Genomic DNA, 18,723 nt, shown 5'->3' on the forward strand with positions numbered 1-18,723 from the left:
AATAGCTACAGCTTCAAAAAACAAGTGTCTTCCTGTCCATATTGTCAATCCAGAATAATTGCAATAACATTTAAATGTCAAAACATTTCTTGCTTTCTCATTTGCTAATTCTGAAGTCTGTAGCTACAATTACAGCAGGAAAGGCCAGACTTTGCCGAAAGGGGATAAAATATTATTGTACTCCTTTTATAGTGATTAGTAAATCTTGGACTAATAAATAATAAAAAGTGCAGGTCAGGATTTAGATCTAATCCTAAAGTGTTTTTTGTCTCTACTTTTCACATTTTAGAAAGTTTCCGATTTCCATGTGTCTTTAACATTGTTGCATGAAACTGTTCTTAAAGCTCCTGTTATTTTTTCCTTAGTGCCTTCCTTCAAACTTCATGACTAAATATATGCAATAAAATGATACTATTTTCTTATGATCCTGTAATCTAAGTGATTAAAACTGTCTTTTAGTTGATTGTTACATGCAGATTAAGTAAAGGTAGTCTGTACTCTGGAAGTTTATTTTCTTTTCTATTAGATCTATTAAAATTATTTTTTCTTTCTGAACAATACACAGGCTGTTGACCAAAGCTTTAACGAGAAAGTGTGATTCAGTTGTTGACCATTAGACATGGACTGGCAAGCCAAAATGTGGGTTGACTGTATTTGAGATGCTAAGACATCTTGTGGATTGCAGAGGTTTTTCCATCACTTGGCTTGTCATTATCTGCCAGTGCGTGTTGTGCTGCTTTCTGCTCTGCTCCATGCTGTGCCACTTTATTGGAAGCACTACTCTGTACAAAATATGAGCTGATATCTGCCTTGAACCATGTGAACCAAAGATAAATATGAAGATGAAAAGATAATATGAATGCTGTGAAAATGACTAAAGCATGTGAAAGGCATATACATATAGAGCATTCAAAGAGAAAGTCCAAGCACAAGGGAAGACTAGAGAAATTCCCCTACTGTGTTCCTGGTATTTAGACTCCAGGTAGTGGGAACACTAATTCAGGGAACTTTCAACATTTCTCACTGTAATAGAGGCTCCACCATTATTAAAAGCAATTGAATTTGTGCTGCAGAATTCTCCCCCCTCTCCTTTATTTTTACTTCAGTCTCCTGAAATCCAGTCTAATTAATACAATCACAAAATGAAGCAAGTTCTAAGGTTCCTTTAGCTGAACTCTGCACAGGGCTGTGGAAGACACCTGGAAGCACTTCTCTGTAATGCTAACTTTAGGCTAACGTTTTCATGTAGCATTTTTTGTAAGCGATAGAATCTTATGAGGTTTGACTCTTCATTCTCTAATGAGAGTCATGATTTTGCAGGCAGGAAGTTGATATAATGATGTCATCAGCTTCTGCATAATTGCAGAGATCATTAGATGCCACCAGAATTACCATTTGTGCGATAATTTACAACTTTTGTAAATAAAAAATAGGAATCTACTATGCTAAAATAGGTCTGCATACAATGTAATTGGTCACTAACATAGATGAATGAGGGTAGTAAAGTAGCAAAGCAAGAAAGTTACTTGAGGCCTTTATGACTATGATGAACCAGAGGAAGAAGGATAACTGATTGGCTGGAACCAGCAGTCACAGAAAAACATTCAGTAATTCTTATAATCATGTGAAAAACTGTACAGAAAATTGCTATCACTAATGACAGTATTGAGCAATACCATGCATCTTTTCTTGTTCAACTTTGAGAAAAGTTTAATTTCTCATGGTCAGTATTTCCACAGTATCCATATAGAAACACTGCTTTTGATGTATTTATCTACAGACCTCTGATGTAAAAAAAAAATGGTCCTAGCTGTGTTTTATGAACATGCCATGTATTATAGAGGAAAGAGTCTTGGCAAAGCCATAGCCACTACTTCTCTTCCAAAAAAAATCAGTAATATCCATCACTGCTCTTTCCGCATCTGATAATAATTGTAGGAAAAGTGTGCATATATCAATGCTCTACAGTATCTGTTGCTTTGCACAATTTCCATTAGTCTATCCAACTAACAACTGCATACATAAGGTCTGAAAAGTAGCTGTACCTTTCATTTTTCAGCTACCTTGTTTTTATTTATTTTTTTTTTTTTCATATGTTTTCCTTCATTTCCAGCACTATCCCTTCTGTGGGAGATTTGAGTTCAAATCTTTTGGAATATTTCCCTGGACAAATCTCTTGATCTCTTTAGGCCTCAGTTTCACTAATTATGGAATAAAGAAAAAATTTCTTTGTAGTTTGGCATACAGATATAAAATACTATGCAAATGAATCTGTTTGATTAGTCTGTAGTCTTTTATTCTCTGACAGTCAGTGTTGCTGCTAATTCAAAACTTTCTACTTTTATTTTCATATTGGACACTCAAACTGCATAAAGTTGGCATCCTCAGATGGTTTAGACAAGAAAAGATCTTCCATCTAGAAGAACACAATGCAGACACCAATCCATTAAACTGGCTATCTCTTTATGTCTAAGATCTTTTTTGATTTAATAATTTTATAAATAGCTTATTGTTTGACATTGAGATATCACTTATTTTCTCTGCTTAAGTACACTAGAATTTAATTTTACTCTGTGGTACCATCTGAGACCAGCCATTATATAGCTGGCTCGATGGAGTGCATTAAAACTGGTGGAAGTAGCTTACCAGCCCATTGGCCTCTTATTTTAGCCAACCGTAATATTATTTATTGTTTTAATTGAATTAGAAATTAGTCATTCTTCTGTAGTCAAGTAAAGGATGGTGACTTTCCTTTATCTTTCTGAAATGTCAGATTTAAGCTTTTTTCATTCCGGGAAGACATAAGATGATTTTGTTGCTGTTTCAATAGGCCTGTTTCCTTCCCTATTCAAATCAGTATCAAATGCTTTGGGTTCCTATCTGGATTAGCTGAAGGCTGATATGAAATCCATATCCTTTGCTCTTGTTGACTGATTGCTGAGTCTGGCTACTAATACAGAGACACAGATACGACCCAAATTTCTCCTTCTTATAGTGTTGATGGCCCTCTAACATTTATGTGCTTCAACACGTCCCTCTACATCTTCTGAGGCAGTGCTGGGATGATGGAAGGTTCATAGGATACTGGTGTGAAATCATCCCTGTGCAGAGGAAGTCTCCTCCTTCTTGCCATCAGCTCGTAGAAAGCCATTTGATCTCACACTTGACTAACTAGTACAGTTCAGTGTGGACATAAAAAGTAAGTAAAAAATAACTTATTTTTGCCTTAGTGAAGTCTGGTTGCTAACACTAGACATATTTTTATTTCCTCCCTCTTAGTTTTAAGTCTAACTCCTGCTGTTGCAGAGTGGCAGTTGTATTCACCCTCATGAGGCTGTTTCTATCAGGCCTTAGAAACAGTCAGTTGTGGACTCATGCTGATCACCTCTTGCAGGGTGATCTTCACTCCTCAGAGATCACAGGGATTGCACTGACCATGAAGGATTATATTAATTTCATCACAAGCACAAGTCAAAAAATGATGCAAATTTAGAAGCTGCTTCGTAATGACAATGGGTGAGCTACGCCAAGCAGATGGAGAGAGCTGCTATGCTGTATCACAAAAGAGCAAGAACACTTGATGTCTTGCGGGGAAGAGAAAAAATTGCCTTGCTACCTCCAGCAATACCATGAATTTATTACAACATATTCTTTAATCTCCCTAACCATAAACTACTGTGGCTGCAACAGAATGACAAACCAGCTGCTGAACAAAGTCTTGCTAGTAATATGGAGCCTGAGGGCAAGGTTCACAGGAGCTTTCCAGGCACTAAGAGTTCCAGGCTCTGACTGTGCCTTCATCTTTCAGGACTGACTACCTGAAAGAGATCTAGGACAAATAGGTTAGCATCATGCCTTGTTTCAGATAAAGATAGCCAAGGAACAGCAATTCATAAGAAAACATGACTTTCAATTTACCTCCCCCTCTCCAGCTTGAATAAGTGAATAATTGTGTTACTGTGTAACTAAACATTTAAGTACTACATTTTCTGTATTGTTTTTTGTTTGTTTGTTTGTTTGTTTGTTTTTTTGACTCTAAATTATTGTCTCTCCTTTAAGCTATTTACATACAGTCTTCTTCTCCCAAGGTCATGGTTATCTGAGGCTACAACTATAGAAAGGAGAATATTGCTAGCTAGCCAAAAAGTTGAAATCAGTGTCATACATTTAGCAGTAGCTCATGGGTCCCTGACTGATCCACAAAACAACTTGACATTTGGTGGCAAGTTACTAATTCCCAAATAAAGGCCAAAGCACAGCAGTCCAACCCGTGACATATTCCTCTGGTTTCTATCCAGAGTTTCTATACTTAGTCCATAACCTGCTATATAGTATCTCACCTGTTCTATGAAGATGTTCTTATAGTTAAGTAAGAAACAATAGGAAAAAATATATTACAAGCATACAGACATGTACACACAGTGTGGACTTGGGAATATCATTCTTCTCCTAAAAAGGTGAAAACTTTACTGTCCAGGAAACTTATTATGTTGATCTGAATAATCTAGAGTTGATTTAATAGTGATAGTGACAAAGTCCCAGTAATTTAAATATTTAAAAACATGGCTGATCTTTTCCATCTAATAATTGCTCCTGGACTGTATTTTTGGCTGCTTTAATATTATGTGAGTAATGTGATTCACTTAGTAATTTCTTCCAATTAACTGCAGTAAACTTTCCATATTTCTTGATATTTCTGTTGTTCCTAAGGTATAAAATGCACAATTTCAAATTAAAGAAAATATTATTGAAGAAAAGTGAAAATTTTTGAAAATTCAAGACATTTGAAAATACAAGCATGAAAAGTATACAGCACTATGAAAGGAATGTGAGGAACACAATTTTAATGTTTGATTTTTGGTTTATTTTTTATTTTTTTTTTCTTCCTAAAACTGCATGATTCATAAAACCAAACAGTCTTTTGTGGCTTAATTTGCAATTTTAAAATATTTTCATAGACAATACCGGGGGAAATGCTTTCAGAATTGTTACCTTATGTGTCTCATCTATGAGGTATCTTATGCTCTTAATGTCCCAGGCAACTGTAAACCAAAATAGCAGAAATCTCTTATGGCCTGGTACAGATAAAACAATTTCAACAACACATCTGTACTGCTGCTGTTATTAGTACCTTACCCAATAATGTAAAGGTTAGGTAGATGACCTTTAGATATCTCTTATTATTGTTAGCTATTTCTTCCAAATTGGTGTGACCTTGTCTGACTGTCCAAAGGTTAATACTTATCCTGAAGTAACCGAATCACAGATTTCTTTCATGCTCCCTAAAGTTGCAAAGGAGTTGCAAATTCAAGCTTGATCCTCTCTAACTTGATGCCACAAAAAAAAAAAAAAAAAAAAAAAAACCAAACAAAACAAAAAACCAAACAAGATATCATCAATAACCAATGTTTTTCTCTACAGTATTTTGAACATTCTATTTTGCAGTAGTGTACTTTTAAGCTTCAACAGGAGATAAGAGAACAAGAGCAGGGCATGCCTCATTTTGAAACAATGCAGCTTGTTTTGAAAGGAGGTGGATCAATAGGATTGTTTATTAAAGTCCACAGACCAGTTTAAACTAAAATGATTCACAAAGCACGTTAGAGAGATCCAGCTTCCGTTCTCTCTAGAGAAGACATTGCTGCTCTCTTTATTATAAAATCCTTATCTTCAAAAGTTTAAAATGCAGTAGGTTAAAAAAAATCCCAAAAAAGAGATATTTTGGCACTGCTCTGTCTGAGGTCAGGACTGTGAAGTTTAAAAGAAGATCATACAATAGAATATCTCTCCTCACACCAACAAGTCATGTGTGAGCATGATTTGTGCTGTTTCAGAACTGGACCATTGGTTGCATCACACATAGGAGAACAAGTAACTGATGCAACTGTTCATGTTCTCAGAGTCCCAGAAAATTAGCTTTTTATTTATTGTTTTTGAAGGTGTGCTGTGGGAGACAACTCACAGCCTGATCCCCAGGCCTCCAGAACCAGAGAACTCTGATGGCTTTATGAAGACTGTACGGCCTGGCTTCCCCTCAGGTGTGTACTCAGGTTTCTTCCCTGGATGAGATTTGGGATTCAGCTATGGTACACAGAGAAACACAACAGGAAGATCTCAAATTGGAGCACATCTGCCTGCAGTGTAGACACAGCTGATCAAGGTCTACAAGATATCCTGGCCCAGAAAGTGAGTATAGGACAGCAGTCTTTGTAGATCCTCTTCAGCAAGTAATTAATCAAGGCTGCTCAGACAGCTTTTTGTTTAACTTCTCATATGCTCTTAGCTGGGAACATATAATCTTTTGCTGCAGAACTGTTTTCTCTAGCCAGCACCATGATTACATCCCTCTCATTTGAAATGCTTGGGAGGGATTCACTGTTGCTCATTTCCTGCAGCAGAAAAGACAGGAAGGTAGGCAGGGGAGTCTATAAGTGTGATTGCTTTCGTTTATGACATCTCAGGATTGCCACAAGACTTTAACCTTCTGCAGACGTTATAGCAGTCAGACAATGGTCAGGACACTGGAAAGGGTTTGACAGATATCTCTGTCATCTGAGGATGCCTGCGTTACTAGACAGAGCTCACAGTGTGCCCTGCAGTGATGGGGATAGGAGGAGTGGAAGTCTAAGCTGAGCTATTTACAGGTAGTAATCTCAGTGGTAAGAAAGAATGAAACAAGAAATGTAGGTAAGAGCAGGAGTTATCTCCATTGGACCTCTCAGCCTCTTTATCTCTTGCCTCAGTTGTTTTCCTGGTATTTTTTGTGCATTTCTCACGTTAGTGTCTCTGTCATAGGTTGCATTCCATATCTAAGAATCATCAATGACAGCAAATGTAATCAACAGTGTTAAAAACCAATGACGTTGCTCCAGGTTTCCACTTAAAATGACTTTTTTCCTTCCCCATCTTCACTCAGCTATCTCAACAAGGCTCAGGAACGATAAGTCTTCCTGACAAATGATTCCCCTTGGACCTCATCACAGCCTCATTGCTGGGTCCCTTTATCAGATTAGTAGCCCTAACCTATTCATCAATATAACAGCAGCTAAGGAGATAACTAGAAATCTGTTCTTTTTCACCCTGAATTACCAAATAATATTTCAATAGTTTGTTGTGCTTGTACCCTTGGATATTTGATTAAAATGGAGAGGAAATTCAGGACCAAAAAAGGGTCCTGGTGTTTGGAGTCATGCCATATTGTACATAACCTCCATAGCCAAACCTCTTTACCTTCTACTTCAGTTTTAAACAGGAATGTCTCCACTTTTGCCATTTTATACCATAACATCAGAACAAATGTTCTGAAGTGCAATTTACTCTTTAATAAAGAAAAGGAGCATGCAACATCCCTTTTTATTTCACCTCATAGCTGCAAACATAAACCATGGCTGCTGGTATGCAAGATATAATCTCTCATATGCCCCCAAAAGAAGAAATTACAAATACTGTTGTTGCATGGCAGTAATATCTAATTCCATCACGTTTTTATGCAAAAAGAGTGGAAATGTAATATAAATGGGTTCAATGTATAGGGAGTGTGGGAAGAATCTAAGATACATAGTGTGGCCCATGTCCTAAGCTGGAAACATACAAAGAAAAGTATTCCTTGACTTGGATGAGCTGTGCTAGCTAGCCATTTCAAAGTGTGTGCCATACATATGCTGAAGCAGAGACTAACTTGAGAGTTGGATGCATAAAGACATTATGATGGTCTCTGCAGACTCTTTGCAACAAGTGTTACACAAGAGAAGCCAGAGAAGAGGGGCTACCGCTGCTTCCTTTTTCTGCCAATCCTGAATAGGCCAGCCAGCACAACCGTGTGGCAAAAGAGGGGAAGAAATTGTTTCTGGTAAATAAACAGATTTCTTCCTCTGTGAATTAACTGATAAATGGCCAAATAGTAACAAATCTGTCTACTACACTTTACTCAGGACAGGTGATGAAGCACCATAATGGGTAAACATTTCCAAAATTTTACAGTATACTTGAATTATTGTGTACTACATACTCAATTTCATCCAATACATCTTCCTGAATAGTGGAAACTCATTTCATATTTTGTAATATGTATGTGTAGTTAAAATTACACTTTCTATGGTGTACTTCTATGTACTACCCCATATTTCTCAGCATTGTGCTTCATGCACTATTGTCCTAGCTGGTTGTCAGGCTTTTGTATGCCATGTTTCCCGTGACCTACATAATTTTTGCCATCTGCAAACTTTGTCATCTTACTTTTCAGAAAACTCTCTCAACCACAGTGTATCCTTTATATACCATAATTTTAAAATCAAAACAAGTCAGATTTGCTGGAGAATCCAAATGATAGGTTTCAGTTTTTCAATAAACATTGACTTATAGGTCATGAATCTCAGAACTTAAGAAACCTTGCTAGTGAAACATTTCTCTAGACTCTTGCACTCTTAAAACTGTTTCCAAAGGCTAGGAAATGGGCTTCATTATAGAATCATAAAATCATAGAATACCAGGTTGGAAGGGATCTCAAGGATCATCTGGTCCAATGTTTATTGAGAAAAGCATAGTCTAGACAAGATGGCCCAAAACCCTGTGTGGCTGAACCTTAAAAGTGTCTTGTATTGGGGAATCCACCACTTCCCTGGGGAGATTATTCAAATGACTGATTATTCCCATTGTGAAAAAATTTCCTTTTGTGTACAATCTGAATCTCCCTAGGAGTAACCTGTAACTTGTACCCACTACCTTTTCCATGTGACTCCTTGTAAAGAGGGAGTTTCCATCTTCTGTGTAACCACCCTTTAAATACTGGAACATGGTGAGAAGGTCTCTGCTAAGCCTTCTCTTCTCGCGGCTGAACAAACCCAGTTCTCTCAGCCTTTCCTCATACAGCAGGCTTTCCAGTCCCTTGATCACCTTTGTGGCCCTTCTCTGGACACTCTTCAGCCTGTTCACATCTTCTTTGTATAGCAGTGAAAAACTGAACACAGTATTGTAGGTGTGGTCTGACAAATGAACAGTACAGTGGGATAATGACATTTTTAGATCTGCTGGTGATGCCCTTGTTGATGCAGCCCAGCATCCCATTGGTTTTCTTTGCCACTGCAGCACACTCTTCAGTCCTATTGAGCTTGTTGTCCACCATGACCCCCAGGTCCCTTTCCACAGAGCTGCTCCCTAGCAGGGTAGATCCCAGCCTGTGCTGCACTCCTGGAATAGGTTTTCCCAGGTGCAAGACCTTACATTTGGCCTTGTTCAACTTCATCAGGTTCTTGTTAGCCCACTCTTCCAAATCACTTATGAAGACATTAAACAGGATTGGGCCCAATAGCAATCCCTGGGGGACACCACTTGTGACAGGTTGCCAGTTTGAAGAGGAGGTATTTTTCACCACCCCCTGGGTGCAGCCTGTCAGCCAATTCCCCACCCACTGCATTGACCACTTGTCTACACAGTAATACATCTCTTTCTGTAGGAGGAGGATGTGAGGAACTGTTTCAAAAACCTTGGAGAAATCCAGTCAAACGGTGTCCACTGCTCGCCCCATATCAGCTGAGCAGGTTACTTTGTTGTAGAAGGTGATCAGGTTTGTCAAGAACAATTTGCCCTTGGTGAATCCATGTTGGCTTTTCACAGTCACATGTTTCACTTGACTTGTGATAGCCCCCAGGAGGATTTGTTCCATCACTTTCTCAGGGACTGAAAGAAGACTGATGGGCCTATAATTTTCTGGATCCTCCTCCAAACCCTTCTTGTAAATGAGGCTGACATTAGTCATCTTCTGAGATGTCTTCTGATCTCCATGAGTTCTCAAAGATTATGGAGAGAGGCCTCACAATAACATCAGCCAGCTCCTTTAAAACTCTTGAGTGGGTAAATTCAGGGTCCATCAATTTGTAGGAGTCAAGCTCCTGTAATAGTTCACATACCAACTCTTCCTTCACTGACGGTGGGTCTGTGTTTGCATTGACCTGGATTTTTGTTCCCAAGGCCTGGGTCCCAAAAGTGATGGTAAAGACAGAGGTGAAGAAAGTGTTGGTGACTAATACACCTCTTCTGTTTAAAAGTGGGCCAATAATCTCCTGTTTCTGCTTGCTGTTTATGTACCTGAAGAACCCTTTCTGGTAGTCACTGACATCGTTGGCCAATTTCAATTTGAGATGAGTTTTTGCTTTTCTATCTGCATCTCTGCACACCTTGGCAATGCCCTTATAGTTCTCAACAAGTATTTATCTGCTTTTCCTTCTCTACTATGCTTCTTTTTTGGTTTTGAGCAGGCTCAGAAGCTTGCAGTTAAGCCAAGGGTGTCTCTTTCTCTGCCTACTTCCCTTATCTTTAAAGTGGGTGAACTGTTTCTGTGCTTCCAGGAGACCATTCTTGAAAAACTCCCAACACTCAGTAACTCTTCTATTCTGCATGGAAGCTTCCCATGGAATCCCCCCCAGCTGAGCTCTGAGCAAGCTGAAGTTTGCTCTTCTAAAATCTCAAACCTTTGTTCTGTTGAACAGAAGCTTGCTTAATGACCCAAATATTGCTTCATTGGCCTTATCATCTTGATTTGGAGGACAGTAGCAGATGCTTCTTGTAGGATCCCCATTGGAGATGATCCCTCTGTGACCCAAAGGCATTCAACAGGGCTTCCATAGTCACCGCAGTTGACTTCTATACATTCAAGGTTCTCCTTAAGGTACAGAACAATTCCTCCACCTCTTCCCTGCCTGTCTTTACAAAACAGTCTGTAGCCATCCATCGTGATCCTCCAGCCATGTGAGTTGTCCCACCATGTCTCAGTTATTCCTATGATATAACGTTCTGAATGGGTGCAGAGCTCCAATTCCTCTTGTTTGTTCCCCAGGCTGTGTGCATTGGTATACATGCACTTGAGGTGGTTGGTCTGGTGCACATCTTGGGAGGCAGCTAAGGAGCACTTGTCACTGCTCTGGTTGACCCAGCTGATTTCCCAGTTGGCTGCAATAGCATGAGCATCACCACTTTATACCCTGTCCCCCTAGTCCTTCAGTTTAAAGCCTGCCTCACCACGTTGTCCAGCCTACTGCCAAAGATTCCCCTGTATCTTCTGGACAGGAGGATCCCATCCCTCCTTAGTAGGCTATAGCGATTTAAGAATGTCCCGTTGTCATATGAGGGAAAACCCTCATTATGGCACCAGCCATTGACCCAGAAGTTGATTTGTATTATATGTCTATTTCTGGCTGCACCCTTTCCTCTAACATGTAAAAAGGAAGAAAAGATAACTTGGGCACTAATACTTTTTGCTTGCACTCCCAGGGCTTTGTAGTCTTCCTTGGTTTTGCCCATGTTACAGCTTGTGGTGTCATTCGTGCCCACATGAAATATAAAAATGGGTAGTAGTCTGTGCTCTTGACAAGTTGTGGCACCATCTCAGCAACACCTCCTGTAAGGCAGCATACCTCTCATGCCTCCCTGTCAGGCTGGCGGGTGGGTGTTTCAGTGCCCCTTAACAGAGAGTCAGCCACTACAAGCACTTGCTATTTTTTTTACTGTATCCACTGTGTCCTGCTGGTATAATTTCTCCTTGTAGACCTTGCTTGCGGGTGTCTATAGCTGTTAAAGCTTCATATTTGGTTTTGGTTGTAATGCTGGAGGGTGGGGACTGAGCAGAGTCCTGCCTTTGTGGGTCACCAGGGCCCAAAGTGCCTCATTCTCTGTGGTGTCTGCCACAGGAGCCTGGGTCTGAAACCACTCATCTATCTCCATTTTCACCCCTCCAATACGGTGCAGCCTTTTAACAGTTTCCTCCAACTGTCCACCTGATACAACAGATCATCAACCTGTGCACAGCTTTTGCATGTATTGTACCTTTTCTCCAGAAGAAAGGTCTGGGCACTTGTTGCAACCTACCATCTATACTGAAGTCTCCTTCCTTACCAGTTCTGTCTGGGTGGAATCATCAGACATCTCAGGAGATTTCTCTGTAGAAACACTGATTTTAACTCTGAGGTGAATCCCCACTGTCCTGGCAGAGACCCAGAGCACTTCTCTGGGCTGTGGGCCTACCAGCAGAGTGCACGGCCCTTCTCACACACCCTGCTGTGCAAACTGCTGTGCAAACTGCGGCACCCTCTCTGTGCGCCCTCTCAATCCCTGTTTGCATGCCTCGTTTACACTACTCCTCCTTTTTAGTCACATTAGCAATGTGTTAAAATAGTAATCATGCGCAGTGTTAAATAAGGTCCCATTTCTATTAATTTGCCATAGAAAGTAAGGGAGTTCCATATTTTTGTTTGGACAGTGTTGCATACCACCTGTCTCCCATGAAGACCCACCTGGTGTGACTGGGCTGACGATCTTTGTATGTGCTCAGCAAGAAGCATGGGATAGGGAGGAAAGTTAGGCTAGTAGGATGGCAGAAAAGTGTTAAACTATGCTGGAAGATGGATGTGCATCAGAAATTGTCAGGAGAGTTAGTCGGAAATAATGTTTTATTTAACACATTCATTATCTTAAAACCACAGTCGTTTTCACATCATTGGAGGTGTTACAAAAGTAAAACCACAAAAAATATTTGTGAGCTTTGATCACTTAATAGCAGACATAAGGGCTCAATAGCAAGGTGGAAATCCTTGCTAGGGTTTCCAGTCCCACAGGGGAAGTCAATGATGCATGGACCTCAGCTTCTCTTGGCAGAAATAATTGCTCTGTAAAGGGTGGTCTAAATGGTAGAGTGTGTTACAGTTTCTCTGTCTGTCCTTGCTATCCCCATTCTGTAGCTAAAGAACATAATTTTCCAGAGATGTTAACCCAGCATTACTCACAAGCTCACTGATACTATATTGGGAGAGGTGTCAGGGAGGAAAGAAAAGACATCAGTTCAGCAAGAGAAAGTCCTGTATTGCTCAGTATTCCTAACAGTCAAAGGAGCAGGCTATAGGGACTTGCATCAATTATATAAGCCTTTTAAAAAGTGCAGTGAGAATATGAACTCAGTTGTCTTCATCTGAGAAATAGTTCCATATTTTAAGTGCTTCAATCTTTCTGTGGTAAACTTTAACACATTTACTGTGTCTCTGCCACATATGTATAGAACAGATCAAATTCAACAAACATATACAAAGAATGACAGCTGACACTAATTTAACGTGCAGGAAGTTAAATCCACTCACAGCTCCTGAGGTAATGGAGATGATAAAAGTATGCAGATTGCAGAAGAAATGAAGAGATTGAATGAGGCTACGCAGCTCCTTCATCTGTAACTGCTAAAAAGCTGCAACAGTACTTTAGATACGTTGACTTTAGAGCCTAAAGGGATTTTTAATGAAACAAGTAAGCATGGTAGTCTAGCTGATCCAATTGTCCTGCAATCCCTCAAGATGCTAGGGTCCCTCATGAAAGACATTCAACAAATACTATCAAATACCCCTCTCCCTACCCATATGCACAATGTTGACCACATAGATTCTGTGAACTTCCCTGAATTTTGGCTAACTGTAGAAAAGAAGTAGACTAAATCAGGCATTGAATAGGAATCTTTGAAAGCACAATAAAATCCACTTGGTAGGTTCCTGGGGAATACATGCCAAAGATTTGAAAAACATTTGATTTAACATCTGTAGATGAAAGCGGTGGACTAGCAGTTCCCCAGAGAGGTTACTATGGCCAGCAGCTGATGGAAGCTAACAGGAGACTGCAGCTGGGGCCTTTGCTAGCTGAGCCTGTAACAACCCTTCTCTGTAGGGCGGCAGGATTAAGGATAAAGCTAAGATAATGGAATTTGTGCATGCCTGGTCTGCTTGCTCCGCCTGACCAGAACAGTGATATCACTGTGGCAGCTGCCTTCTCAACACTCCCCCTTTGCAGCAAATGGTGGGCCAGTCTGTCAGTTGCATATGTATGCTTAACAGTGACATATTGGCAATTAAGGAGAGAATGATTCACATTTGTACTGTATACGGGTAAATAGTTCATGAAATACACAAGCATGAAATGTAAGTGTAGAGGAGTCCTGGTGCATTACAGGGCAGTTTTAGCAGGATTTGTTTTCCCTTTTACAAAAAGAAAAAGAAACATGGTGAGCTTGAAATTACTATATTTATTTTAACACTTGGAGTAGGTTTATAACGTTCACTACTTAGAATCTTGATTAAAGAAAAAATTCTGTCTGGTTAACAGTAATCAATAACTAACCATTTATTAAAATAATAAAATATGGATGAAAGACACTAAATTTAAGTACTGACTTTTGAAAACATCAGCCATGGATTCTGTAGTTATAATAAAAGTCTGAGACATTACTAGCATTATTCAACTCTAGACCATGGACGAGTTTAGTTCAAGATTAAGAAACCAACTATAGAAAATTTTAGATTTTTTTTTATTTGAAATGTTTTGCTTGCCTATGTAGCTGGAGGTTGGCTTGTGGAAACTGGTATATATGCTTAAACACAAGGAAGACACAGAAGGTGTTATTTTTATGTATCAAATAAACAGATACTGAGGTAAAAAAAAATATTTTACAGAAATTCTAACCCAAAGACAGATAAAGAAGAAGCTGGAACAGCTACTTTTCAGGAGGAGGCAGTTGCTAGACAGTGAGAACATCAATTTAGACCATTCTTCGGACACTATTCACAATTCAGGTGAATTCAGCAAATCTCAAGGTTTTCAGATTTACTTGAGTCAGTTAGTTCTTCTACATCCATTTGTGCAATTCTTGGGTTCTGTTCTTGATTTTAATCACACTGCCCCTTCCTTTGCTGTTGACTGGTCTCATTTTCTATCCAAACTCCAATTTGGAAAAAACAGGGAGAACAATTTTTTTTTTTCTTTTTTTCATTCTTTACCCTACTCAGGATCAACATCTACCAAAAAGCGAGAGAAAGTAAACACAAGTTTTTAAGAAGGATTCCTGTTCTCAATCTCTTTTCCCCAGATATTTCTGCAGTGTAGTGTCATGGTTTGAGCTCAGAGGGCAACTGAGCATCACACAGCTGCTCACTCTTCCCTCCCCCTCCCAGTCATGAGAAGGAGAAAATAAGCCAGACTTGGGATTTGAGATAGGATAGGGAGGAATAAATCACCCATTATGGTCATGGGCAAAAGGCAGACTTGTTAGAGGAAGAAAAGAAAGAACATAGATTTATTACAGACACTGTCATGGTTTGATCTTAGTCGGCAGCCAACCACCCCACAGCCACTCACCCACCCTCCCCCCCAACCCTGGGAATGGGGAAGGGAATTAGAGGGGTAAAGGGAGACTCACAGGTTGAGATAGAAACAGTTTAATAATGCTAATAACATGTAAACAATGACAATAATAGAAAATATAAATGGGCAATGCACAATGCAATTGCTCACCACCCACTGATCAATACCCAGCCCATTCCCAGCTAGCGATCCCGAAATGCCAAGATCCCACAATTGCAATCCCAGAAGCAAGAGAGAAGGAGAGAGCCCCTTCCTGACCACCCCTCCTCTATATAGTGAGCATGACATTACATTATATGGAATATTTAATTGGCCAGTTTGGGCAGGACATGGGGAGTTGGAGAGTCCTTGAAATCTCAGCAGCAGCTGAAAACATCAGTGTGCTATCAGCATTCTTCTCATACCAAACCCAGAGCTGAATCTGAGCACAACACTATTCTAGTTACCAAAAAGGAACATTAACTCTACTCCAGCCCAAACCAGGACAGACACTAACAACAGCAACACTTAACAGACAGAGTAGGATGGTGAGAAGCATTGCCACATCTTGAGAACACCTTCCCCCCACCCCTCCCTTCTTCCCGGGCTCAGTTCTGCTCCTGATATCTCTACCTCCTCCCCCCAGTGGTGCAGGGACAGGCAATGTGTGTGTGTGTAGGGGGGTGCAGTCAGTGCTGCCGCTTCTTCCATCTTTGGTGGGGGGAGCTTCTGGAACTTCTTCCCCCTGCTCCAGCGTCATCCCCCTCTCACAGGACACAGTCCTCCACAAATTTTTTTCTGACTTGAGTCCCTCCCACAGGCAGCAGCATTTTCCTTGCTGCTCTGGCATGAGACACCAACTTTCTCCAACTGGACTCCCTCCCATGGGCTGCAGCCCTTCCTGCGTTGCTTCGGTGTGGGACTCCCCCACATGGTGCAGTCCTCCCAGCACTGAACTACAACATCGGGGGCTACTTATTCCCACAAGATCCTGGCCTTCTTTGGGCATTATCACCTTGATCAATGAGGCGCGGCCCCTCACATGCCATAAGACAGTGTCTGCTCCACTACAGACTTTCATGGGCAGCGGGGAGGGGCGTCCGCCCTGCCATCTCCCCACAGGTTACAGGGTGGTCTCTGCTCTGGCATACCTTTCCCCTTCTTTCTTCTTTCATTCCTCCACTGACCTTGGTGTTCACGCAGCTGCCACAACTCCTCCTCACAAGTCCAACTCCTCCTCCCATGTCCCTTCTTAAATATGTTCTCGCAGAGGCGCAGATGATTGGATCAGCCTTGGTGCAGAGGTGCAGCTGACTTGGAGCCGGTGGAGCTTCGAGAAGCTTCTCACAGTGGTCACCCTTATAGCCCCCTCCCCTGCCACCAAAAAAAACCCAACCTACCTCTCACTCAAACCCAGGACATGTAATTTGCACATGTACTGTTACTGTCAGAGGGGAAGGGCATTGTGACATGATGTCAGTGGCAGCAGCAGGCTTTAGCGTTATTGTGACTTCTGTGTTGCCGCTCCACTGGCCAGCTGTGCTCTGCAGGAGGCATGATGCCTGTCCCGACACTTTTTCTCTGGCAAAAAAAGCAGGAAGAACTTCTGCCATGTAGCTAGGAAACTGGAGAGATTTTTTGGGATCTATCTATACATTGGTATCTATCCCTGAAGATGTCAATAGCACATGTTTAGGAAGCCCTGCCTCTAAATCATTACTTGTAGCTCCACTGACTCACTATTTTTTTGACATTTTTGTAGCAGGTTTTCCCTGATTTTAGTACATCTTTCATCTCTTTAGTTCTGCTAAACCTTTTTTTTCAGCTTTTTTTTTTTTTTTTTTTTTCCCCCAAACACTAATTACAGAGTAGTTCCATTTCAGAATCTGATTTTCCAAATGATATGTCTTCTATATTTATTTTCTCATGGTACTGTAATACACAAAATTTTTCAGTTTTTCTTTTTGCTTTAAAAATATAAATGAAGTTAAATTACATCTTAAAGCATGTACCATTTTAGAAATAATTTATTCAGACCAATAGAGAAAAAATCACTAGCTTTGGCAGCAGTAATAGGTACTTTTTAATGTATTGCTTGATGTTCACTATGAATTTTCAAAACCGGAGTATATCAATCTTGCTTAATACTTCACTGGATTATCCTCCCCATTATAGACAAATGGAAAAACTGCTGCTTTTTCTTTGGGGCTAACTATACCTAATGCTCAATAACCAATTGTGAATGTGTTTTTGCAAAAATTAATTCAGAGGTTATGATCCTCATATGTTTGTGCAACAACCTACAAAGTTGGGCTCTGTCATTGTGAGACACAGTTCATGGGCTTCAACTGGTTCATATTAAAACTGAATCAACACTAATTTTCAGTAGAATATTTACAGAAAATCTTTGTACCTTTCAGCATTTCTTGCTAACAGTGTACTGAAGTCCTCATGAAGTATATGTATTATGTCCAGACACAGGAGTCATGTTGTAGAATGAAAGGAATTAATTGTTCTTGTGCGTCTCTACTCTTATTTCAAGTAGTTTTAGTAGACAAAAAGTAATTTCTGCTTTAAGCATCCTGGCAAGTTTTTAAAATATTTCAGGGAAAATGTAACACAATTTGTTTGTATCAGTCAATCCTACTGCTTCTTAAATGTTTTATTTTCTAGTGAACTAGTGTATTCTTAGTTTCCCCTAGGATCTTTCATGATCTCCCTCCTAAGATTGTAAAGGTCTTGAAGACCTTTAGCAGTTGTAATTTTTTCCTCCTCCTTCCCTACCTTTTTATTTTGTCATTTTAAAATTTTACAGTTTCTAAGCATGATACGGCAGAGACAAAATGTCATTGTCATTAAGCACTCATATTTTTCACATTAAGCTTTTATAGTTAGTAAATATGCTCTCTGGTACCTGACTTTTGATATTCATTGACTTCTTTTCAAGACAACTATTGCATAGCAGTACAGGTCTCCTTATTATTGTCTTTTCTCATGGTACATTCTGGCCCTTTCATGACATACCTTTTTCTGTTTGTTTGTTTGGGTTTTTTTTTAGACAGAAAAAAAAAAAAGAAAAAAAAAAAAAAGGAATTTGACATTTGAGGACTTTAAGACCTTGTTTAGTACTGCAGGATAGGACTTTGACTACAGAGGGACTTTGGCTGCAGAGGGACATCTTTCCTCATTTAATTAATTAATTTCCTTGACATTTCTGTCATCATGAGGCATATTTGTTTGTAGTTTTTAACCTTTAAGTGTGATACAAATTTTCAGAAGAATCATGCGGTGGCTAAAAGCAACTGCACAAAACTTTTAAACTCTCTTTCAACTCGCTATTGAAATTATGATAATAATCTTTCTCCCTTTCTCTTTCCTTCTTTCCTTCTTTCGTCTCTCTCTCTGCCCCTCCCATCTCTTTCTCCTGGAAGAGTCAGAAGGATAATCAGCTTGTATGGTATGTAGTATGTAGACTCGTGATGAACAACCTTATTCTGAACAGTCCCAAGTTGCTGGTGAGACTCTCACAGGGTATGAGGCTTTGCTTTTCTCCAGATCATGGAGAAAGATTTTTTGGTTTTC

This window comes from Tyto alba, unplaced genomic scaffold (genome assembly GCF_018691265.1).
Source record: "Tyto alba isolate M040663 unplaced genomic scaffold, T.alba_DEE_v4.0 Super-Scaffold_13, whole genome shotgun sequence".
Lineage (NCBI taxonomy): Eukaryota > Metazoa > Chordata > Aves > Strigiformes > Tytonidae > Tyto > Tyto alba.